Genomic DNA, 26,435 nt, shown 5'->3' on the forward strand with positions numbered 1-26,435 from the left:
GTCAGAGAAGAGAGAGAGAATGAATCTGGGTTTGGAAGAGACTATTTGGAGTTGGAAGTCAAGATAAGATGGAAGCTTCTGGTAGCAGCTTTGGTACATGAGGATTTCGAGAAGGCTAAAGGTAAGAAAAAATATTTTAAGAAGTTCTGCTCTTCATATGGAATGTTCTTCCACTTTGGGCATTAATCTATAGTTTCTTCTAGAAATCTTATGCTATTTGAAATATTTCTTCCAACTTTATCACTTTAAGACAGAAATTTTTTTTTTTTTTTGCTTCCAGCAATTAACTTAGTAAGTCTCATTTATATCCAAATCTTTTCTTTTCTCACTGATTTTGATGCTGCTTTTACAATATAATTATTATTGTTGTTGTTAGGTGCCCACGAGTCCATTCAGACTCATACTGACCCTCTGTAGGACAGAATGAATATAATAGCATCTGACTGTACTGGATTTGCTTGTGATCATTCTGCTGCATGGATATATCTATTTAGATTGAGCCAGTTTCACACTGGCTAAGCAAAGCTTCATGGTGCATGTAATAAAGAGGAGACCAAACCTTTTCTCTTCATTCTTGTTTGTAAAAAAAAAAACGAAAAAAACCCAGTGCCCTCGAGTTGATTCCAACTCATAGCGACCCTATAGGATTATCTTGCCCAATTATTCTTGTGGCAAACATGGCTAAGTTTTTAAAGTAGAACACTGGTTTAGTTTGGGATTGCAATATACCCAGCTAAAAACCTCAGTCTAGGGGTTGCCATGCCTATTAGTTTCCTATTGCTGCTATAAAAAATTACCATAAACTAGTGACCTAAACCAACATAAATTTATTATCTTTAAGTTCTGGAAGACAGATGTCCAAAATGAGTCCCACTGAGCTAAAAATCAAGACGTCTGCCTTCCTTTCTGGAGGTTCTAAGGAAAAATCTGTTTTTAGGTTTTCATCAGTGGTCCTTATGATGTGCCGTACATGAGATGTCATATTCTTGGGTGGGGAAATTCTCTTTCAGGACAGCTGGGTCCATTGGCAGTGAGGGAATCTGCATCTGGTGCCAAAGCTGAACCCATGGGACCGAACTGGCAGTAAAGTTTTCTTTCTTTATGGTCCCATGGCCTCCAAGGAGTGGAGTCCTGGAGAATGGAGTAACAATTAAACAATGTATTTTTTGAGAACTTCTGAGAAATCTGCCTCTGAGCCCCCAAAGCTTTAAATTCTCCCTCTGCTGCTCAACTGCAACACACCGGCCACAGGCTAAGATCCCCCTCATTTGTAGTCCTCCGCTGAAAGGTCCATCCACTCCTGAGACCCAGCACTGGAAACCACCTCCCTGCCTAGCCTGTACCCGTTGTTCAAAGGAGAAAGGGCCAGTGTAGCCCGGTCTGTGGGGTGATGCCATGGAGAAGCCAGAGAACTCCAGGGAGTTCTGTGGGCATGGGTTCTGTGGGAATGGATTTCAGGGGAAGGAAAGCTTTTATGAACCATGTCTTCTGGGGAACAGTCAGGGTGATGACATAGTGAAATGGTATTGATTCAAATTCTATACCGTCCAGGTCCCTACTCTGAAGGGGCTTCTCACAGCCCATTCTCTCTGGTTCCCTTTCCTTCTTGCTTCCATCTCAGAGAACAATCTGCTCTTTGAGCAGAAATATTTACTCTCCCCTCAGGCTGTTCAGCTCTCAGGATTCTGCTCTGGTTCAACCTTAGCACCTCCTCTTATTTGTCAAGCACTGACTACAGGAGGCAGCGCTGCTGAGTGAGGAAGGCCCTGACTTGGAATCAGACAAGGGTGAGTTCTAATTCAGCCCTTTCCACATAGTAGCTGATGGACTGTATAAATACTCTTTACATACTAGGAACCTGCTTCTTCATCAGCACAACAGTGAGTACAAGGACCTCAGAGGAAGCTCGTGGTATGACAGATACAATGTGTCAATGTCTAGAATCTATTGTCTAGTGTCATTTGAAAAACACCATTTATTTATCATTCACATGATACGTTCCAACAAGAATTTTTAGAAAGTCTACACAATTACATAAGACAAAGGAAAATGTTTTAAACGTATAGAAGAAGAGAAACATTGGGTCAAAAGAAAAGAAAGGAAACATAAAATGAAGGGAGAAATGACAAAGTAAACAAAATTCATATCATAATATCTCACACAGGTGCCAACATTAGGTGCCTGATTTGGCTGTGTATATTCCAGTGAAGACAAAAGACTGTGTTTGTAGTGTTAGCGTAAGATTTGGCTATTTAAATGGAAAAACTCAATTAAAAGTACTTTAAACACAAAAGGAGTTTATTTTCTCTTCCATAAAAGAAGGGTCCAACATAATAGCTCCAGGTTAACATGAATGCAAGCGCTAGTCTATATTTCTGCTCTGCCATTCACAATGTGTGGTTTTTGTAGATATGATGGCTTCTAGATTCCAGTTGTCATGTACAAACTGGGGGTAAGAAGAAGACGGAAAAGGGGAAATGTTTCTAAAGAGCATTGCAATATTCCCATCCCAAACCTTCCCTTCTATACCACTGACTACCCATAATTACAAGTGGAAGTGTGGTACTTCAGCAAGGCATATGTAACCAGTTGTCACCTGTTCAATTATCTTTTCTCTGTAGGGTTTTCAATGGTTGTGACCTTTCAGATGTAGATGGACAGCCTTTCTTCTGAAGAGAATCCGAGTGGATTCAAACCGCCAACTTTTTGTTTAGTAGCCTAGGTCTCAACTGTTTGTACCACCCAAGGCATATCTAACCAACTCCCTATAAAATTGGGTTTCTGTTAGTAAAAAAGAGAATATGTATGTTGGGTAGGGAATCTATGCTACAACCATCAGTTATAAGATTCACAGTATCCATAACATTAAAACATACTAATTCTGTAATGGAAGCATGACCCTGCCTCCTAAAAAAAAAAAAATGTGTCCCTGATTCTCATAGAAACATTACACTGTATAATATAATATAATGAGCAATGTCTTCAGCCAATTCCCTACAAGTAATCCAATCATGAATTTGAATATTCCTGAAATGATTCTTAGTGGAGGCTAAAGGCATCACAGACAGTAACTGTCACTGTAGGGAAAAAGGGAGGAGACAGGGACATTATATCCTGGCCCAGGTAGTCACGTGTTCTGAAGCAGTAACCTTGATGGGGCTAAACAGCAATATCCAGATGACGGGCAAGAATATCCTGACTCCCTAGGAGTGCAGACTGAGAGATGCCCTGCAGTCACTCTGTTATTACTCTGAGTTTCATGGCTTTAATTAACCAGTTGTTATGAATCCTTTGATCTCCAAACCAAATGATTGCAATGGCCAGTACTTTGTATTTCCTGGGGAGTTTTGAATATTTTATGCACTAGTCTTATATGAATTGGATAAGAAAAAAATAATCTCTATCCCCCACTTATATAATGACAACAGATCATTGATGGGTGGCCACATGTGGAAGTGGGAGATGCCCCAAGAGATCTGCAGTGAAACCCATCAGGTAGCTTTCTGTTTGTCTCTCCACCTGCAGTGATTCCCCTGTTTCTTGGATCTACCCTCAGTGGCTAGAAGAGACGTCGTAGGGATGCTCATGGGATGTCCCGGGGAGCCTGGATATGCTCGGGTGGAACCTCCATGTCTCTGAGTGAAGGCAACAGGATTTCAATGAGTCTTGAACCAATGCATGCCTCCTTCCCTTTGAGTGTGGAGAAACTCCAGCTAAGAGGTTCAGGCAGCGTTTCTCTGGGGCATTCTGCAAAGTAGAGGTCCAGACTTAAAGAAATGTTCTTTCTAAGGTAAAGACTCCCTGTGGTTGTGGATTCAAATGTTGGCCCAGATTTATACTTTGGGAACTAAATGAGCAAGCAAAATTCCTATCTGTTTAGGTTCTTTTGCTCCCTGTAAGCTAAATCCGTCTGAGACGTTAGGAACACTAGAAAAATACTATTTGATGAGCAGGAATAGTATTTCAAGTGCTGAAGCCCTAGAAACAGCGGATACTAGCCTGTTCCCTTTGTCTGCAGCTCGCCACTCCCAGGTTGGGAATGAACTCACTTGTGCCTCCCATAGACATCACTCTGGTCCAGATAAGCATGCCTGGTCCACCTCATACCCTTCTGTTCTCCCCAAAAGCAGCCAGGGAGGAAAGTAACCTTGTAGGATGCAATCCAGAAAAGCTTAAAGAGACAAATAACTGCTGTGCCTAGACCATGTATTCTCAAGGGGGGTGATACCACCACCTAGGTGATAGAAATAGGTTCTTGGGAGTGTGAAAACATATGAGACATTACAATGGTTTGTGGCCTTCTAAAGGGCCACAGTACCTAAACAGGCATACACTATATTTGTGGAATTAAAATTGCAAGAGGTTGTAGGTTGGTGATTAAGAGGGAAAATGCCTCTAAAGGCTCATTAGGGGGCAAGAATGAAAGAAAATTTGTGAAATGCTGGACCAAAAGTATGGAGGGAGGTATTTGTTGAGCAGTAACTCCCAAAAACGTCCTTGGGCGGTACAAAAGGTTTGCACTCGACTACACCCAATGGATCCTGGCTGAAACCATAGAATACCAGAGAGATGTTTACTTGTGTTTTATTGACTATGCTAAGGCATTCGACTGTGTGGATCATAATAAATTATGGATGACTTTGCAGAGAATAGGAATTCCGGAACACTTAATTGTGCTCATGAGGAATCTATACATGGAAAGGGAGGCAGTTGTTTGAACAGAATAAGGGGATACTGAATGGTTTAAAGTCAGGAAAGGTGTGCGTCAGGGTTGTATCCCTTCACTATACCTATACAATATGTGTGCTGAGCATATAATCTGAAAAACTGGACTCGATGAAGAGGAATGGGGCATCAGGATTGGAGGAAGAGTCATTAACAATCTGCATTATACGGATGACACAACCTTGCTTGCTAAAAGTGAAGAGGACTTGAAGCACTTATTAATGAAGATCAAAGACCACAGCCTTCAGTAGGATTACATGTCAACATAAAAAAAACAAAAATCCTCAAAACTGAAGCAATGAGTAACATCATACCAAATGGAGAAAAGACTGAGTTTGTCAAGGATTTCACTTTACTTGGGTGCATAATAAACACCCATGGAAGCAGCAGTGAAGAAATCAAGAGACACATTGCATTGGAAAATCTGCTGCAAAACACGTCTTTAAAGTGTTGAAAAATGAAGATGTCACCTTGAGGGCTAACGTGTGCCTGACCCAAGCCATGTTGTTTTCAATTGCCTCGTATGCATGGGAAAGCTGGACAAGGAATAAGGAAGACAGAAGAATGGAGGCCTTGAAATTGTGGTTTTGGTGAAGAATATTGAATATACCATGGACTGCTGAAAGAATGAACAAATCTGTCTTGGAAGAATTACAACCAGAATGCTCTTTAGAAGCAAGGATGCCGAGACTACATCTCATATACTTTGGACTTGGTATCAGGCGGGATCAGTCCCTGGAGAAGGACATCATGCTTGGTAAAGCAGAAGGTCATCAAAAAAGAGGAAGACCTTCAACGAGATGGAGTGACACGGTGGCTGCAACAATGAGCTCAAGCGTAGTAACTATTTCGAGGATAGCACAGGGTCGGGCACTGTTTCGTTCTCTTACGCATAGGGTCACTATGAGTTGAATCCAACTTGATGGCACATAACAACGATAACAACTAACCTAAAGTTTGATGGTTTGAACCCTCCTAGCACAGCATGGAAGAAAGGCCTGGTGATCTGCTTTCATAATAGAAAACTCTATGGAGGAATTCTACTCTATAAGAAACACATAGGGTCACCATGAGTGAGAATCGGCTCATGGCAGAGGGCTTTGGTTTAACTCTCAGAAGACAAGAAGAATGCAAAGAGAGAGGAAAGCCCATTCTTTTAGGGTGGGGTTGTTCCATTCATGCATTTCATGTTTTCTTAACTCCTATTCTGTGTTTTTCTCATCCACAATTTCAGTGAAGGGCTTTGTGTCCTGATCAGCTGGAACCACAGTGTTTTTTTTTTTTTTAATTTTGTTAGCAAGAGCTAGCTTCTCCTCTTTATTTTATTCCCTCATTTTTCATAAGTGCGATCTCGTGTGTTCATGACTTCATTTATGAGTCCATTTCTTCATTCAACAAATATTCACTGTAAGCAAATACTATCTGTACATGAAGTATAATAAAACTTCCTATTTCATAGGTTTGTGAGGAAGATGAAATGACATAATGCATGAAAAGATGCAGTGTCTTTCATACCAGGAACATAGCTCTCAATGAGTAGAATAGAGTTGTCAAATACTGAGTATCCCTAATATGCCAGACCCTGTTTCTATTTTTTTAGTATTCTGATTCAAATGTCCTTTCCTACCTGATCAGTGCAGCACATATGAAATCTAATGATTTTAGTTCATTTAATTGCTATCCAAACACACAACTGAAAAATTAGTCATTACTTTAAATAACTTTTCAGTTGATACCCACCATTTTACAGTTATAAATCATCATCTGCAAGAGATCATTTTGCCTTTCCAACATTAAGACTCTAATTTATTTTTCTTGTGTTATTGCATAGTATGAAACTCCAGACTACTGTACTGGATAGTGGCCATATCATGCATCCTTATATTCTTTACAATTTTAGTGGGAATTTCTATGTCGTGTGCCATAGAGACTCCCAGCAAGGACCTTGTTTGGAGGTAAGTCTTTGTTGATTAGTCAGTTATTTCCTAGACTATGGATGTGCTCTACTTTTCTTTAAGTCAATTATGGTTAGTTATATTTCCCTAAAAGAAAAGAACTATCTTGAGGTTTTCAGAATTTTTCCCATTGAGACAGACATGATTACATGTTCTCCACGTGCATAATCACAGCCACTATCTCAAAACTAATTCCCTGCATTCTGACTTCTCATATTAGTTTTCAGATTACACTCGTCCGAAGTTTGCTTTTGCCAAAGAGTACCTCTTGGAGTTATCAAATCTATAGCTTTCTTGTTTTAATTTCATTAGTTATCCTTTTATCTTTATTATTTACTATTTCCTGATTTTGGAAGTTTATTTTGATATATTTCATTGTACTTTTTCTAACTAGTTTTTAGTTACTTTTTAAAGTTTGTGTTTATGTGCCTGTACAAAAATTCAGATCTTAAACAAAATACCCTAAAACAAGATAGGAAGTCCTGGTGGTGCAGTGGTTAAAGTGCTTGACTGTTAATCAAAAGGTTGGCAGTTTGAACCAACCAGCCGCTCCATGGGAGAAAGATGCAGAAATCTGCTTCTATAAAGATTTACAACCTTGAAAACCCTATAGGAGGGTTCTACACTCTACAGCAGGGTCACTATGAGTCCAATTCAATTTGACAGCAATAGGTATATTTTTCAGTTGAATTTCTTGAAATATTTTCTCATAATTAACTTCAGTAGAATTACGTAAAGTTTGTGTAAAAATTGATATAAAACAAACAACCAAACCCATTGTCATCGAGTGGATTCTGACTCATACTGACAGTATAGGTCAGAATAGAACTTCCGCATAGGGTTTCCAAAGCTGTAACCTTTAGAGGACTAGACTGCTGTATTTTTCTGCTGCACAGCAAACAGCCAAAATTTTGTGTAGCAGCGAAGTGCAGTGCGATACCTACCAAAAGATTGTTCTTGTTGTTATTAGATGCCTTTAGTCGATTTCAGCTCATACCGACCCTGTGTACAACCGAAGGAAACACTGTCTGATCCTTCGCCATCCTCACAATCATTGCTATATTTGAGCCTATTGTTAATGTACTGTTGTAACCACTTTTGAATAATCTACAGGAAAATTTTACCTGTGTGTCATATTTATGATATTGTTGGATAATTTCTGCATTTTATCTGGCCTCCTTTCTTTGGAATGGGTGCAAATATGGACCTCTTCCCATAGATTGGTCAGGTTGCTGCCTTCCAAATTTCTTCGCATAGATGAGCGAGCACTTCCAGTGCTACATCCATTTGTTGAAATATCTCAATTGGTATTGCATAAATCTCTGAAGCCTTCTTTTTGGCCAATGCCTTCAGTGTGGTTCGAACCTCTTCTTTCAGTACCATGGGTTCTTGATCACATGCTGCCTCCTGAATGGTTGAAGGTCGACCAGTTCTTTTTGATACAGTGACTGTGTATTCCCTCCGTCTTCTTTTGATGCTTCGTGCATTGCTCAATATTTTCTCCTTCAAATCCTTCAATATTGCAACTTGAGGCTTGACTTTTTTCTTCAGTTCTTTCAGCTTGAGAAATGGCAAGCATGTTTTTCTGTTTTGATTTTCTAAATGCAGGTCTTTGCACATTTCATTATAATATTTTACTGTGTCTTCTCAAGCTGCTGTCTGAAATATTCTGTTCAACTCTTTTACTTTATCATTTCTGTCTTTCGCTTTAGCTACTCTACATTCAAGAGCAACTTTTAGAGTCTCTTCTGACATCCACTTTGGTCTTTTCTTTCCTGTCTTTTTAATGATCTCTTGCTTTCTTCATGTATGATGTCTTTGAAGTCATTCCAGAATTCATCTAGTCTCTGGTCATTAGTGTTCAATGCATCAAATCTATTCTTGAGTTGATCTCTAAATTTAGGCGAGATATCAAGATTGTACTTTAGCTCTTATGGACTTGTTCAGATTTTCTTCAACTTCAACTTGAGCTTGTATCTGAGCAATTGATTGTTGCAGAGTAGGTCCCTGACCTTGTTCTGACTGAGGATACTGAGTTTTTCTGTTGCACGGGGTTTTGAGTTCTTTCCACAGATGTAGTCAATTTGATTCCTGTGTATTCTATCCAGTGAGGTCCACGTGTGTAGCCACCATTTATGTGGTTGAGAAAAGGTATTTGCAATGAATAATTCCTTGGTCTTGCAAAATCCTATCGTTTGAACTCTGAAATCATTTTTATCACCAAGCCATATTTTCCAACTACCCATCCTTCTTTGTTTCCAACTTTTTCGCATTCCAATTGCCAGTAACTATCAATGCATTTTGATTGCATGTTCAATCAATTTCAAACTCAGAAGTTGGTAAAAATCTTCAATTTCTTCATCTTTGGCCTTTGTGGTTGGTGTGTAAATCTGCATAATAGTTGTGTATTAGCTAGCCTTTCTTGTAGGCGTATGGAAAATATCCTATCACTGGCAGCATTGTACTTCAAGATAGTTCCTGAGATATTCTTTTTGATGATGAATGCTACATCATTCCTCTTCAATTTGTCATTTTCGGCATTGTAGACCATATGATTATCTGATTCAAGATGGCCAATACCAATCCATTTCAGCTCACTGTATTCTAGGATATTGATATTTATGAGTTCCATTTCCTTTTTTTTTTTAAATAACTTTTATTAAGCTTCAGGTGAACGTTTACAAATCCAATCAGTCTGTCACATATAAGTTTACATACATCTCACTCCCTACTCCCACTTACTCTCCCCCTCTTGAGTCAGCCCTTTCAGTCTCTCCTTTCTTGACAATTTTGCCTGCTTCCCTCTCTCTCTATCCTCCCATCCCCCCTCCAGACAAGAGTTGCCAACACAGTCTCAAGTGTCCACCTGATATAAATAGCTCACTCTTCATCAGCGTCTCTCTCCCACCCGCTGACCAGTCCCTTTCATTTCTGATGAGTTGTCTTCGGGGATGGTTCCTGTCCTGTGTCAACAGAAGGTCTGGGGAGCATGGCCGCCGGGATTCCTCCAGTCTCAGTCAGACCATTAAGTTTGGTCTTTTTATCAGAATTTGGGGTCTGCATCCCACCGATCTGCTCCCTCAGGGGTCCTCTGCTGTGCTCCCTGTCAGGGCAGTCATCGATTGTGGCCGGGCACCAACTAGTTCTTCTGGTCTCAGGATGATGTAGGTCTCTGGTTCATGTGGCCCTTTCTGTCCCTTGGGCTCTTAGTTGTCGTGTGGCCTTGGTGTTCTTCATTTTCCTTTGCTCCAGGTGGGTTGAGACCAATTGCTGCATCTTAGATGGCCGCTTGTTAGCATTTAAGACCCCAGACGCCACATTTCAAAGTGGGATGCAGAATGATTTCATAATAGAATTATTTTGCCAATTGACTTAGAAGTCCCTGCAAACCATGTTCCCCAGACCCCCGCGCTTGCTCCGCTGAGCTTTGAAGCATTCACTCTATCCCGGAAACTTCTTTGCTTTTGGTCCAGTCCAATTGAGCTGACCTTCCATGTATTGAGTGTTGTCTTTCCCTTCACCTAAAGCAGTTCTTATCTACTGATTAATCAATAAAAAACCCTCTCCCACCCTCCCTCCCTCCCCCCCTCGTAACCACAAAAGTATGTGTTCTTCTCAGGTTTACTATTTCTCAAGATCTTATAATAGTGGTCTTATACAATATTTGTCCTTTTGCCTCTGACTAATTTCGCTCAGCATAATGCCTTCCAGGTTCCTCCATGTTATGAAATGTTTCACAGCTTCGTCACTGTTCTTTATCGATGCGTAGTATTCCATTGTGTGAATATACCACAATTTATTTACCCATTCATCCGTTGATGGACACCTTAGTTGCTTCCAACTTTTTGCTATTGTAAACAGAGCTGCAATAAACATGGGTGTGCATATATCTGTTTGTATGAAGGCTCTTGTATCTCTAGGGTATATTCCTAGGAGTGGGATTTCTGGGTTGTATGGTAGTTCTATTTCTAACTCTTTAAGATAACGCCAGATAGATTTCCAAAGTGGTTGTACCATTTTACATTCCCACCAGCAGTGTATGAGAGTTCCAGTATCTCCGCAGCCTCTCCAACATTTATTATTTTGTGTTTTTTGGATTAATGCCAGCCTCGCTGGTGTGAGATGGAATCTCATCGTAGTTTTAATTTGCATTTCTCCATGGCTAATGCTCAAGAGCATTTTCTCATGTATCTGTTGGCTGCCTGAATATCTTCTTTAGTGAAATGTGTGTTCATATCCTTTGCCCACTTCTTGATTGGGTTGTTTGTCTTTTTGTGGTTGAGTTTTGACAGAATCATGTAGATTTTAGAGATCAGGCGCTGGTCGGAGATGTCATAGCTGAATATTCTTTCCCAGTCTGTAGGTGTTCTTTTTACTCTTTTGGTGAAGTCTTTAGATGAGCATAGGTGTTTGATTTTTAGGAGCTCCCAGTTATCGGGTTTCTCTTCATCATTTTTGGTAACGTTTTGTATTCTGTTTATATCTTGTATTAGGGCTCCTAGGGTTGTCCCAATTTTTTCTTCCATGATCTTTATCGTTTTAGTCTTTATGTTTAGGTCTTTGATCCACTTGGAGTTAGTTTTTGTGCATGGTGTGAGGTATGGGTCCTGTTTCATTCTTTTGCAAATGGATATCCAGTTATGCCAGCACCATTTGTTAAAAAGGCTATCTTTTCCCCAATTAATTGACACTGGTCCTTTCTCAAATATCAGCTGCTCATACGTGGATGGATGTATGTCTGGGTTCTCAATTCTGTTCCATTGGTCTATGTGTCTGTTGTTGTACCAATACCAGGCTGTTTTGACTACTGTGGCTGTATAATAGGTTCTGAAGTCAGGTAAGGTGAGGCCTCCCACTTTCTTCTTCTTTTTCAGGAGTGCTTTGCTTATCCGGGGCTTCTTTCCCTTCCATATGAAATTGGTGATTTGTTTCTCTATCCCCTTAAAATATGACATTGGAATTTGGATCGGAAGTGCGTTAAATGTATAGATGGCTTTTGGTAGAATAGACATTTTTACTATGTTAAGTCTTCCTATCCATGAGCAAAGTATGTTTTTCCACTTAAGTATGTCCTTTTGAATTTTTTGTAGTGGAGCTTTGTAGTTTTCTTTGTATAGGTCTTTTACATCCTTGGTAAGATTTCTTCCTAAGTATCTTATCTTCTTGGGGGCTACTGTGAATGGTATTGATTTGGTTATTTCCTCTTCGGTGTTCTTTTTGTTGATGTAGAGGAATCCAAGTGATTTTTATATGTTTATTTTATAACCTGAGACTCTGCCAAACTCTTCTATTAGTTTCAGTAGTTTTCTGGAGGATTCCTTAGGGTTTTCTGTGTATATAATCATGTCATCTGCAAATAGTGATAACTTTACTTCTTCCTTGCCAATCCGGATACCTTTTATTTCTTTGTCTAGCCTAATTGCTCTGGCTAAGACTTCCAACACGATGTTGAATAAGAGCGGTGATAAAGGGCATCCTTGTCTGGTTCCCGTTCTCAAGGGAAATGCTTTCAGGTTCTCTCCATTTAGAGTGATATTGACTGTTGGCTTTGCATAGATGCCCTTTATTATGTTGAGGAATTTTCCTTCAATTCCTATTTTGGTAAGAGTTTTTCTCATGAATGGGTGTTGGACTTTGTCAAATGCCTTTTCTGCATCAATTGATAAGATCATGTGGTTTTTGTCTTTTATTTGATTTATGTGGTGGATTACATTAATGGTTTTTCTGATATTAAACCACCCTTGCATACCTGGTATAAATCCCACTTGATCAGGGTGAATTATTTTTTTGATGTGTTGTTGGATTCTATTGGCTAGTATTTTGTTGAGGATTTTTGCATAAATGTTCATGAGGGATATAGGTCTATAATTTTCTTTTTTTGTAATGTCTTTACCTGGTTTTGGTATCAGGGAGATGGTAGCTTCATAGAATGAGTTGGGTAGTATTCCGTCATTTTCTATGCTTTGGAATACCTTTAGTAGTAGTGGTGTTAACTCTTCTCTGAAGGTTTGGTAGAACTCTGCAGTGAAGCCATCCGGGCCAGGGCTTTTTTTTGTTGGGAGTTTTTTGATTACCGTTTCAATCTCTTTTTTTGTTATGGGTCTATTTAGTTGTTCTACTTCTGAATGTGTTAGTTTAGGTAGGTAGTGTTTTTCCAGGAATTCATCCATTTCTTCTAGGTTTTCAAATTTGTTAGAGTACAATTTTTCATAATAATCTGAAATGATTCTTTTAATTTCATTTGGTTCTGTTGTGATGTGGTCCTTCTCATTTCTTATTTGGGTTATTTGTTTCCTTTCCTGTATTTCTTTAGTCAGTCTAGCCAATGGTTTATCAATTTTGTTAATTTTTTCAAAGAACCAGCTTTGGCTTTGTTAATTCTTTCAATTATTTTTCTGTTCTCTAATTCATTTAGTTCAGCTCTAATTTTTATTATTTGTTTTCTTCTGGTGCCTGATGGATTCTTTTGTTGCTCACTTTCTATTTGCTCAAGTTTTAGGGACAGTTCTCTGATTTTGCCTCTTTCTTCTTTTTGTATGTGTGCATTTATTGGTATAAATTGGCCTCTGAGCACTGCTTTTGCTGTGTCCCAGAGGTTTTGATAGGAAGTATTTTCATTCTCGTTGCTTTCTATGAATTTCCTTATTCCCTCCTTGATGTCTTCTATAACCAAGTCTTTTTTCAGGAGGGTATTGTTCATTTTCCAAGTATTTGATTTCTTTTCCCTAGTTTTTCTGTTATTGATCTCTAGTTTTATTGCCTTGTGGTCTGAGAAGATGCTTTGTAATATTTCGATGTTTTGGACTCTGCAAAGGTTTGTTTTATGACCTAATATGTGGTCTATTCTAGAGAATGTTCCATGTGCGCTAGAAAAAAAAGTATATTTTGCAGCAGTTGGGTGGAGAGTTCTGTATAAGTCAATGAGGTCCAGTTGGTTGATTGTTGTAATTAGATCTTCCGTGTCTCTGTTGAGCTTCTTACTGGATGTCCTGTCCTTCTCCGAAAGTGGTGTGTTGAAGTCTCCTACTATAATTGTGGAGGTATCTATCTCGCTTTTCAATTCTGTTAAAATTTGATTTATGTATCTTGCAGCCCTGTCATTGGGTGCATAAATATTTAATAGGGTTATGTCTTCCTGATCAATTGTCCCTTTTATCATTATATAGTGTCCTTCTTTATCCTTTGTGGTAGATTTAAGTCTAAAGTCTATTTTGTCAGAAATTAATATTGCTACTCCTCTTCTTTTTTGCTTATTGTTTGCTTGATATACCTTTTTCCATCCTTTGAGTTTTAGTTTGTTTGCGTCTCTAAGTCTAAGGTGTGTCTCTTGTAGGCAGCATATAGATGGATCGTGTTTCTTTATCCAGTCTGTGACTCTCTGTCTCTTTATTGGTGCATTTAGTCCACTTACATTCAGGGTAATTATAGATAAATAAGTTTTTAGTGCTGTCATTTTGATGCCTTTTTATGTGTGTTGTTGACAATTTCATTTTTCCACATACTTTTTTGTGCTGAGGCGTTTTTCTTATTAAATTGTGAGATCCTCATTTTCATAGTGCTTGACTTTATGTTAGTTGAGTCGTTACGTTTTTCTTGGTTTTTATCTTGAGTTATAGAGTTGTTATACCTTTTTGTGGTTACCTTATTATTTACCCCTATTTTTCTAAGTAAAAACCTAACTTGTATTGTTCTATATCGCCTTGTATCACTCTCCATATGGCAGTTCAATGCCTCCTGTATTTAGTCCCTCTTTTTGAGTATTGTGATGTTTTACGTATTGACTTCCATGATTCCCTGTTATGTGTATTTTTTTTTTTAATTAATCTTAATTTGTTTGTTTCTGTGATTTCCCTATTTGAGTTGATATCAGGACGTTCTGTTTTGTGACCTTGTGTTGTGCTGATATCTGATATTATTGGTTCTCTGACCAAACAATATCCTTTAGTATTTCTTGTAGCTTTGGTTTGGTTTTTGCAAATTCTCTAAACTTGTGTTTGTCTGTAAATATCTTAATTTCGCCTTCACATTTCAGAAAGAGTTTTGCTGGATATATGATCCTTGGCTGGCAGTTTTTCTCCTTCAGTGTTCTGTATATGTCGTCCCATTCCCTTCTTGCCTGCATGGTTTCTGCTGAGTAGTGAGAACATATTCTTATTGATTCTCCCTTGAAGGAAACCTTTCTTTTCTCCCTGGCTGCTTTTAAAATTTTCTGTTTATCTTTGGTTTTGGTGAGTTTGATGATAATATGTCTTAGTGTTTTTCTTTTTGTATGAATTTTAAATGGGGTTCGATGAGCATCTTGGATAGCTATCCTTTCGTCTTTCATGATGTCAGGGAAGTTTTGTGTCAGGAGTTCTTCAACTATTTTCTCTGTGTTTTCTGTCCCCCCTCCCTGTTCTGGGACTCCAATCACCCGCAGGTTATCCTTCTTGATAGAGTCCCACATAATTCTTAGAGTTTCTTCATTTTTTTTAATTCTTTTATCTGATTTTTTTCAGCTATGTTGGTGTCGATTCCCTGGTCCTCCAGATGTCCCAGTCTGCATTCTAATTGCTCGAGTCTGCTCCTCTGACTTCCTAGTGCGTTGTCTAATTCTGTTATTTTATTGTTAATCTTTTGGATTTCTACATGTTGTCTCTCTATGGATTCTTGCAACTTATTAATTTTTCCAGTATGTTCTTGAATAATCTTTTTGAGTTCTTCAACAGTTTTATCAGTGTATTCCTTGGCTTTTTCTGCAGATATCCTAATTTCATTTGTGATATCATTAAGCATTCTGTAAATTAGTTTTTTATATTCTGTATCTGATAATTCCAAGATTGTATCTTCATTTGGGAAAGGTTTTGATTCTTTTGTTTGGGGGTTTGGAGAAGCTGTCACGGTCTGCTTCTTTAAGTGGTTTGATATGGATTGTTGTCTCCGAGCCATCACTGGGAAACTAGTTTTTCCAGAAAATCCGCTAAAAAAAAATGCAGTCAGATCCCTATCAGAGTTCTCCCTCTGGCTCAGGCTATTCAGATGTTAATAGGAGAGTAGCACCTCAGAATATAGCCAGAGTTGCTTGTCTTGCTTGGAATGACTATTATATCTGAGATTCCCACGGGCGTGTCGCCTATGTGTGCTGGCTGTGTGGAGATTGCCCCCGGGGGGTCTGGCCCGCTGGAGTCACGGTCAGATCCTCCGCTTCCAGCCCCACGCCCAGCGTCAAGGCTCCCCTACTGGGACGGTGCACTCTCGACTCCAAGATCAGTCGCTGCCTCCCGGGGACTTCTCGTCCCTCCAGCCGCGTAGCCGTGCCGCCTCCGAGAACCAGTTGGGCCTCCTCCCGGGGTTAGTTCAGATGGGTGGAGCAGGTCCCCGTGCTTGTGCCGTGACCGAGTGTCCCGGCTTGGACGCTGTTCTCCCCGCTCCAATACCAGTTGCTGCCTCCCGGGGACTTCTACCGGCTGCATCCCACGCCACCCGCGCGACCCGGCTGGTCCCCTTCCCGGGGTTAGTTCAGGGGGGTGGAGCAACTCTCCGTGTTTATGGCGTACCTGCGTCCAGTCCAAATCTCTGCGGGATGGTTCCCCGGCTCAGATGCTGCTCTTTCTGCTCCAAGACCAGTCACTGCCTCCCGGGGACTTCTCCTACCGGCTGCGTCCCACGCAGCCCGTGGAACCGGCTGGTCCCCCTCTTGGGGTTAGTTCAGGGGGGTGGAGCACGTCTCTGTGCTTGTGCCGTACCTGACTGGTACGCTGGCTCCAGGCTCTGGAAACAATCACTGCTTCCCCGTATTAGTTCGCTCTCCGTCTCTAAATCTGTGTTTGTTGTTCAGGGTTCGTAGATTGTTATGTATGTGATCGATTCACTTGTTTTTCCGTGTCTTTGTTGTAAGAGGGATCCGAGGTAGCGTCTGCCTAGTCCGCCATCTTGGCTCCGCCCCCCATTTCCTTTTTGAGAACTTCCAATTTTCCTAGATTCATACTTCATGCGTTCCACTTTCAAATTATTAATGGGTATTTTCAGCTGTTTCTTCTCATTTTGAGTCCTGCTGCATCAGCAAATGAAGATCCCAAAAGCTTGTTAAAAATGTAGTTCCTGATCCTACAAGTCTGGGTGGGTCTGGGGTACAGCATTCTTGAGAAGTTCCCAGGTGATACTGATCCTGCTTGTCCTTGAGAGGGCACATTTTGAGTCTGTGTTTAGGTTTGCAGATAGGAGAGGCAGCAAATGATACAATGTGACTGTGTAGAACTCACTCCCCAACTGAATTGAAGTAGACAAAGGTAGTACTTCATTAATTCCTCCACTTCCAATGAAAGACAACATTTCTGTGTTCTTGGTTTGCTGAAAATTGAATGGTTCCTTGCTTCTGTCCTGGTAGGTATTTCATCCACATGGAATCAGTAAATCAAACATGTGTTTCAGAATTTATTCTTTTCAGATTTTTAGCCAAGTTAGAGATTCAGCTCATTCTCTTTGGGCTGTTTCCGTCCACATGCCCGGTTACCTTCACTGGGAACCTGCTCATCATCCTGGCCATCAGCTCTAACTCCCATATTACCATTTGTTGATTTTGACCATTTTTTAAAGACACTCTTTCATCAGTACTACCTTCAAAATGCACATTATAGTTGGAGCACCTAACCTGGCCCTTTACCTGTTTTGGTAAATAAAGTTTTATTGGAACTCAGCCATGCACATTGGTGTACGTGTTATCCATGGCTGCTTTCCTGCTGGAAAAGCAGAGCTGTGTCATTGTCACAGAGAACACCTGTCCTGCAGAGCATGACATATTTACCACCTGGGCCTTGACTAGAAAATGTTTCCAAATCTTTGAATTAAAGAATTCTCATCTCTTCTATTCTAAACTTACTTTGTCAGGCATCTCGGGACACCACCAAAATTCTATAGTAGTAACATGAAATTCTATACTACCCATTGCTGTCTAGTTGATTCCAATTCAGAGTAGAACTGCCCCATAGAATTTCCAAGGAACACTTGGTGGATTCAAGCTGCCGACCTTTTGCTTACCAGCCATAGGTCTTAACCACTATGCGACCAGGGTTTCCAAAACTAGCAAGATGAAATTCTATAGTAGTAACCGGGCAGTGTTTTGTTCTGTTGTACATAAAGTCACTGTGAGTCAGAATAGTCTCGATGCCACCTAACAACATCAACAATAACATGAAATTCCATACAATACTGCATTCTCACAATTACTATATGAGATTAGAGTTTGTACTTTTTTTTCTGTATGTTTTTGTTGTTGTTAGGTGCCATCAGGTTGGTTCTGACTCACAGCGACCCTATGTACAACTGAAGAAATCAATGCCGGATCCTGCACTATCCTCACAATCATTGTTATGCTTGAGCCTGTTGTTGTAGCCACTGTGTCAATCTATGTCACTGAGGTCTTCCTCTTTTTTGCTGACCTTCTACTTTACTGAGCATGATGTCCTTCTCCTGGGACTGATCCCAGCTGATAACATGTCCAAAGTATGTGACACGTTGTCTCACCATCCTTGCTTCTAAGGAGCATTCTGGTTGTACTTCTTCCAAGACAGCTTTGTTCATTGTTTTAGCAATCCATGGTATATTCAATGTACTTCACCAACACCTCAGTTCAAAGATATCAATTCTTGATGGTAAATCAAACAAGAAATTGTACTTTTCCAAAAGACCTAAATAGAAAATACCATGGAGGCTGCTGCCTTGTCTTCTTAAATCTTAATATCTCCTCTGCCTAAAAAAATCTCTGAAACAGAAGAAAAGTGAAAGAAATTTTTGTTGAATGAATAAATTTAAATTAGCTTAAATCTTAGGTGATGTCATATTGTCTCAAAGATTTAAAATTATATGTCTAGCCTGGAGTTTCCAGAATGCGTATCTCCAAACAAGATCACTCCAAATTCATGGATTCTCCACATGAAAGTTTAATAGATATATCAAGTTTGACATGTCAAAAATCCTAATCTTTGTTGTTATTGTTAGGTGTCATTGAGTCGGCTCTGACTCATGGCAATCTGATGTACAACAGAAGAAAACACTGCCCAGTGCTGTATAATCCTCACAGTCACTGCTATGCTGGATCCCGTTGTCGCATCCACTGTGTTAATCCATTTTATTGAGCAACTTCCTCTTTTTTGAAAACCCTCTAGTTTTCCAAGCATGACTGCCTTCACCAGGGACTGATCCCTCCTGATAACATGTCAAAAGTACCAATACAAAGTCTTGGCATTATCTCTTCTAATGAGCATTCTGGCTGCACTTCTTCCAAGACAGAATTGTTCATTCCACTGAAAATCATGGTACATTCAATATTATTTGCCAATCCCATAATTCAGAGGCATCAGTTCTTCAGTCTTATGTGTTTTCCAGCTCTCACATGCCTATGAGGTGACTAAAAACAGCATGACTCGGTAAGGTGCACCTTAGTCCTTAAACTGGCATCTTTGCTTTTTAGCACTTTATAGAAGATTTTTATCAGCTGCTGCAGTCTGAAATTGATCGAACATGTAATCAAGATGCATTGATAATTACTGGTGATTGGAATGCAAAAGTTGGAAACAAAGAAGAAGGATCAGTAGTTGGATAATATGGCCTTGGTGATAGAAACAGTGCCAGAGATCGAACGATAGAATTTTCAAGACCAATGACTTCTTCAATGCAAATACCTTCTTTCACCAATATAAACAGCGACTATACACATGGACCTTACCAGACGGAACACACAGAAATCAAATTGACTACATCTACGGACAGAGATGTCGGAAGAGCTCAATATCATCAATCAGAACAAGGCCAGGGGCAGACTGTGGAACAGACCATCAACTGCTCATCTGCAAGTTCAAGCTGAAACTGAAGAAAATCTGAGCAAATCCCTGAGAGCCAAAATATGCCCTTGAGTATATCTCACCTGAATTTAGAGACCATCTGAAGGATGGATTTGATGCCTTGAGCATTGGTGACCGAAGACCAGACAAGTTGTGGAATGATATGAAGGACATCATCCATGACAAAAGCAAGAGGTCATTGGAAAGACAGGAAAGAAAGAAAAGACCAAGATGGAACTCAGAGGCGGCTCTGAAACTTGCTCTCAGATGTCAAGGAGCTAAATCAAAAGGAAGAATTGATGAAGTAAAAGAGCTGAACAGAAGATTTCAAAGGTTGTCTCAAGAAGACAAAGTAAAGTATTATAATGACATGTGCAAAGAGCTGGAGATGGAAAACCAAAAGGGAAGAACATGCTCGGCATTTCTCAAGCCAAAAGAACTCAAGAAAAACTTGAAGACTCGAGTTGCAATAGTGAAGGATTCCATGGGGAAAATACTAAATGATGCAGGAAGCATCAAAAGAAGATGGAAGAAATACAGACAGTCATCATACGAAAAAGAATTAGTCGATGTTCATCCATTTCGAGAGGTAGCCTATGATCAGGAACCGATGGTACTGAAGGAAGAAGTCCAAGCTGCTCTGAAGGCATTGGTGAAAAACAAGGCTCCAGGAATTGGTGCAACATCAATTGAGATGTTTCAAGAAATGGATGGAGTGCTGGCGGCACTCACTCGTCTATGCCAAGGAATATGGAAGACAGCTTCCTGGCCAACTGACTGGTAGAGATCCATATTTATGCCTATTCCCAAGAAAGGTGATCCAACTGAATGTGGAAATTATACAAGAATATCATTAATATCACACGCGAGCAAAATTTTGCTGAAGCTCATTCAAAAACGGCTGCAGCAGTATATCGACAGGGAACTGCCAGAAATTCAGGCCGGTTTCAGAAGAGGACGTGGAACTAGGGATATCACTGCTGATGTCAGATGGATCCTGGCTGAAAGCAGAGAATACCAGAAGGATGTTTACCTGTTTTATTGACTATGCAAAGGCATTAGACTGTGTGGATCATAACAAATTATGGACAACATTGAGAAGAATGGGAATCCCAGAACACTTGAATGTGCTCATGAAGAAACTTTACATAGATTAAGAGGCAGTTGTTCAGACAGAACAAGGGGTTACTGATTGGTTTAAAGGCAGGAAAGGTGTGTGTCAGGGTTGTATTCTTTCACCATACCTATTCAGTCTGTATGCTGAGCACATAGTCTGAGAAGCTAGACTATATGAAGAAGAACAGGACATCAGGATTGGAGGAAGACTCATTAACAACCTGTGTTATGCAGATGACACAACCTTGCTTGCCAAAAGTGAAAAGGACTTGAAGCACTTACTAATGAAGATCAGAGACCACAGCCTTCAGTATGGATTACACCTCAACATAAAACAAAAATCCTCACAACTGGACCAATGAGCAACACCATGATAAGCGGAGAAAAGCTTGAAGTTGTCAAGGATTTCATTTTACTTGGCTTCACAATCAACAGCCATGGAAGCAGCAGTCAAGAAATCAAAAGACGCATTGCACTGGGTAAATCTGATGTCAAGGACCTCTTGAAAGTTTTGAAGAACAAAGATGTCACCTTGAAAACTAAGGTGTGCCTGACCCAAGCCATGGTATTTTCAATCGCATCATATGCTTGTGAAAGCTGTACAATGAATAAGGAAGACTGAATAAGAATTAACACCTTTGAATTGTGGTGTTGGTGAAGAATAGTGAATATACCATGGACTGCCAAAAGAATGAACAAATCTGTCTTGGAAGAAGTACAACCAGAATGCTCCCTAGAAGCAAGGATTTCAAGACTGCATCTTACATACTTTGGACATGTTGTCAGGAGGTATCAGTCCCTGGAGAAGGACATCATGCTTGGTAAAGTACACGGTCAGCGGAAAAGAGGAAGACCCTCAATAAGGTGGATTGACACAGTGGCTGCAACGGTGAGCTCAAGCATAACAACATTTGTAAGGGTGCTGCAGGACTGGGCAGTTTTTTGTTCTGTTGTGCATAAGGTCACTATGAATCGGAACCAACTTGAGGGCATCTAACAAAAACAACAACAAGGGTTTAGAAAAAAAAAGACGTGCTTACTATTTGACTTCCAGCTCCCATAAAAACTAGATCATGTTTTGTGATACACACACACCTTTCCAAAATGGTTTCTAAAGATGAGTGTGCACTGCTTACTTGGGTCCCTAGGAGAGAACATCTTACATTTTTCCATGCATTGATGCACCTCCCACTTATGTTGTTGTTCTTAGGTGCCATCGAGTATGTTCCCACCCAAAACGACCATATGCAAAACAGAATGAAACACTGCCCAGTCCTTGCTATGCTTGGGCGCATTGTTGTAGCCACTCTGTCAAACCACTTCTTTCTTGGGCTTCCTCTTTTTTTTTTTTTTTTTTTGCTTACGCTGTACTTTACCAAGCATGCTGTCCTTCCCTAGGGACTGGTACCTCATGATAATATGGCCAAAGTATGTGAGATGTAGTCTCGCCATCCTTGCTTTTAAGGAGCATTCTGGCTGTAGTTCTTCTGAGGCAGATTTGTTCCTTCTTTTGGCAGTCCATGGTATATATATTTGGTATTCTTTGCCAAGGCCACAGTTCAGAGGTATCAGTTCTTCCTCAGTCGTCCTTATTCATCGTCCACCTTTTGCATGCGTATGAGGAAACTGAAAACACCATGGCTTGGGTCAGGCACGCCTAAGTCCCTAAAGTGGTATCTTTGCTTTTAACACTTTAAAGAGGTCTTTTGCAGCCCATTTTCCCAATGCAATGCATCTTGATTTCTTGACTGCTGCTTCTGTGGGTGTTGATTGTGGATCCAAGTAAAATGAAATCCTTGACAACCTCAACCTTTTCTCCATTTACCACGATGTTGTTTATTGGTCCAGCTGTGAGGATTTTGTTTTCTTTCCGTTGAGGTGTAATCCATATTGAAGGCTGTGGTCTTTGATCTTCATCAGTAAGGGTTTCAAGTCCTATTTACTTTCAGCAAGCAGAGTTGTGTCATCTGGATTATGCAGGTTGTTAATGAGACTTCCTCCAATCCTAATGCTCTATTCTTCTTCCTGTAGTCCAGCTTCTGGTATTATTTGCTCAGCATAGAGATTGAATAGGTATGGTGAAAGGATACAACCCTATCACACACCTTTCCTGACTTTAAACCATGAAGTATCCCCTTGTCCTGTTTGAATGACTGCCTCTTGATCTAATACAGGCTCTTCATAAGCAGTTAAGTGTTCTGGAATTCCCATTCTTCCAAATATTAGCCATAATTTGTTATGGTCCACACAGTTGAATGCCTTTGTGCAGTCTATAAAACACAGGTAGAAATCTTTCTGGTATTCTCTGCTTTCAGGGAGGACCCATCTGACATCAGCAATAATATCCCGTTTATAGGATCTCAGAGACAGAATCTGTCTAGATGAAAGTTATACCATTGAGGTAAATCCCACCTTGATTCAGTTCCAAAGTTCTGCAAACCTCAGTTGGTTGCTTGAATCATTATTGATTTGATGCCACCTAACAAGAACAAAACAATGCTTTTGAAATAAAATTGTTATAAATGCTGAAGATATTTATTTAGGTCTTGATAATAAGGTGTCAATTTAATTTTTCATAATGGTAGTTATGGATCTTAAATATCTTCTTCGTTGTTGTTACCCGTATGGTGAATTGCAGGTGAAATTGTTCACTACAGATTGGTGAACAAACACAGTTAAGCCCATGAGTACCTTGGTTACTGTAAGTCTGTGCATGCTGTGCTTACTGGTTATACTGTATATATTTATATATACTGGATATATGGTATATCTGTGGTATTAAAACCTAATATTTGATATTGATTTGATATTGACTGTTGTCTCCAAACTATTAATAAGTTATTCTATTATTTTATGGTTGCTTACTGTGTCCTAGCTTTTTGCTTTGTTTTTGATCTACCAAAATAGGCTGGTCATGTGAGCTAATTTGATTATTGGCGCCTTTGAAGGTCACATCGTGTCACCAGGTGGTTAGAACTATTATTAGGTATAAGAGCCCAGGAGTTAATTTACCTTTCCTGTATGGATTCAGCTCAGGTGTCCAGGTAGTCAGTCGCGAAGTGTGTGGTTCATGCTCTCACGTACAGACCTAGATGGGCAGGTTTTATTTCAGTAGGCACAGGCACCTGGCTGCAGTGTGGGGTCATGCACTAAGCAAGATAGGGGGCTGACAGCTGCTTCTGAGTGTGTGGGAGGAAAGCGTGTCCCTCTTCCCTAGAGCACGTAGGTGGGCGGGTTTTGTAGCTGGACTGTGGGTACCCAATGCTGTTGGCATAAGGACTGGAAGGAACAACTTATTCCTGGACCGTTGTCACAGGAGGCTAGGTGGTGTGTGTAGAGCCACTAGTCCTCAGGCCCCTGATGTGGGTAGGTGAGGACCATTCTTTTTTTTTTTTTAAATAATTTTTATGGTGCTTTAAGTGAAAATTTACAAATCAAGTCAGTCTCTCACACAAAAACCCATATACACCTTGCTACACACTCCCAGTTACTGTCTCCCTACTAAGACAGCCTGCTCTCTCCCTCCACTCTCTCTTTTCGTGTCCTTTTCACCAGCTTCTAACCCCCTCCACCCTCTTAGCTCCCCTCCAGGCAGGAGATGCCAACATAGTCTCAAGTGGAGGACCATTCTTAATGTCACAGATCTGCCACCCCACTTTATAGCTGATACAGCTGAAAATAGGCTTCAGGTATATACCCAGTTGTACTGTGGTAATGAAGGCCTATGCTGTTAAAATAGCTCATAGAAGACTGCTGAAGTGAAAGGAATTCAAAGTCCGTGTATCCCTTATGCCTGTGCCTAGGCAAAGGGACCGTGCTTTCCTTGAGTTCCGGGCTTAGGGGAGCTGGCAGATCATTTTTTTCATGTTAATTTGTTTCCTTTCCATAGATGGGAGAATGGCTCAGGACGCACGATGGGTCCTACTTCTGGCCCAGGGGAGTTGGCAATCACCAGCAGAGCATGGAGAGTACAGGTAAATGGGAGAGAAGTTGTTCCCAAAGGGGGTGTTTTTTGAGCCATGTGGTACGTTGGACTCATATACTTATCTTTTGCCTATTGGGTATCGCTTTTCACTGGCTCTGAAGGCTTGAGTAAACTCTCCACTGCTCAGTCTCTCCCGATGTGGAAAATGTGTCCCAAGGACCACTGCTTGCCTCACTGCACATGCCAGGTGATCCAGCTTGCAGGGTGCCAGTTCTGACCAGGTCAGGTCTGGCAACTCCTCATTGCTTCTGAGATGTCTCTCCCACCGCCTGCCACTCAGTCCAGTTCCTCAAGTTTACCTTTGATGTTCAGGGCTTCTGTTGTTGTTGTTAGGTGCCGTTGAGTTGGTTCCGACTCATAGCGACCCTGTGCACAACAGAACGAAACACTGCCCGGTCCTGCACCATCCTTACAATCGTTGTTATGCTGGAGCTCGTTGCAGCCACTGTGTCAATCCACCTTGTTGAGGGTCTTCCTCTTTCCTCTGACCCTGTACTCTGCCAAGCATGATGTCCTTCTCCAGGGACTGATACCTCCTGACAACATGTCCAAAGTATGTAAGATGCAGTCTCGCCATCCTTGCCTCTAAGGAGCATTCTGGCTGTACTTCTTCCAAGACAGATTTGTTTGTACTTTTGGTGGTCCATGGTATATTCACTATCCTTCACCAACACCACAATTCAAAGGTGTTAATTCTTATTCAGTCTTCCTTATTCATTGTCCAGCTTTCACATGCATATGATGTGATTGAAAATACCCCCATGGCTTGGGTCAGGTGCACCTTAGTCTTCAGGGTGACATCTTTGCTCTTCAACACTTTGAAGAGGTCCTTTGCATCAGATTTACCCAATGCAATGCGTCTTTTGATTTCTTGACTGCTGCTTCCGTGGGTGTTGATTGTGGATCCAAGTAAAATGAAATCCTTGACAACTTCAATCTTTTCTCCGTTTATCATGATGTTGCTCATTGGCCCAGTTGTGAGGATTTTTGTTTTCTTTATGTTGAGGTGTAATCCATACTGAAGGCTGTGGTCTCTGCTCTTCATTAGTAAGTGCTTCAAGTCCTCTTCACTTTCAGCAAGCAAGTTTGTGTCATCTGCATAACGCAGGTTGTTAATGAGTCTTTCTCCAATCCTGATGCTCTGTTCTTCTTCATATAGTCCAGCTTCTTGGATTATTTGTTCAGCATACAGATTAAATAGGTATGGTGAAAGGATACAACCCTGATGCACACCTTTCCTGACTTTAAACCGGTCAGTATCTCCTTGTTCTGTCCAAACACCTGCCTCTTGATCTATGTAAAGGTTCCTCATGAGCACAATTAAATGTTCTGGGATCCCCATTCTTCGCAGTGTTATCCATAGTTTGTTATGATCCACACAGTCGAATATCTTTGCATAGTCAGTAATACACAGGTAAACATCCTTCTGGTATTCTCTGCTTTCAGCCAGTATCCATCTGACATCAAAAATGATATCCCTGGTTCCACATCCTCTTCTGAAACCGGCCTGAATTTCTGGCAGTTCCCTGTTGACATACTGCTGTAGCCGTTTTTGAATGATCTTCAGCAAAATTTTGCTTGTATGTGATATTAACGATATTGTTCTATAACTTCCACATTCGGTTGGATCACCTTTCTTGGGAATAGGCATAAATATGGATCTTTCCAGTCAGTTGGCCAGGAGGCTGTCTTCCGTATTTCTTGGCATAGACAAGTAAGCACGTCCAGTGCTGCATTTGTTTGTTGAAACATCTCAATTGATATTCCATCAATTCCCACAGTACGACAAACTGACAGACACATGGGGGCAGGGCTTCTAGATTGTCATATATAATC

General features: G+C 40.5%; 1 long non-coding RNA gene across 1 annotated transcript; it reads left to right on the forward strand.

The window, feature by feature from the left end:
- On the forward strand, window positions 1-24,584 carry LOC126074096 (uncharacterized). Its single transcript, XR_007516904.1, has 3 exons — window positions 1-121; window positions 1,666-1,787; window positions 24,504-24,584. It is a non-coding gene; the product is annotated as an uncharacterized LOC126074096 (long non-coding RNA).
- Window positions 24,585-26,435: the final 1,851 nt, after the last annotated feature.

This window comes from Elephas maximus, chromosome 3 (genome assembly GCF_024166365.1).
Source record: "Elephas maximus indicus isolate mEleMax1 chromosome 3, mEleMax1 primary haplotype, whole genome shotgun sequence".
Lineage (NCBI taxonomy): Eukaryota > Metazoa > Chordata > Mammalia > Proboscidea > Elephantidae > Elephas > Elephas maximus.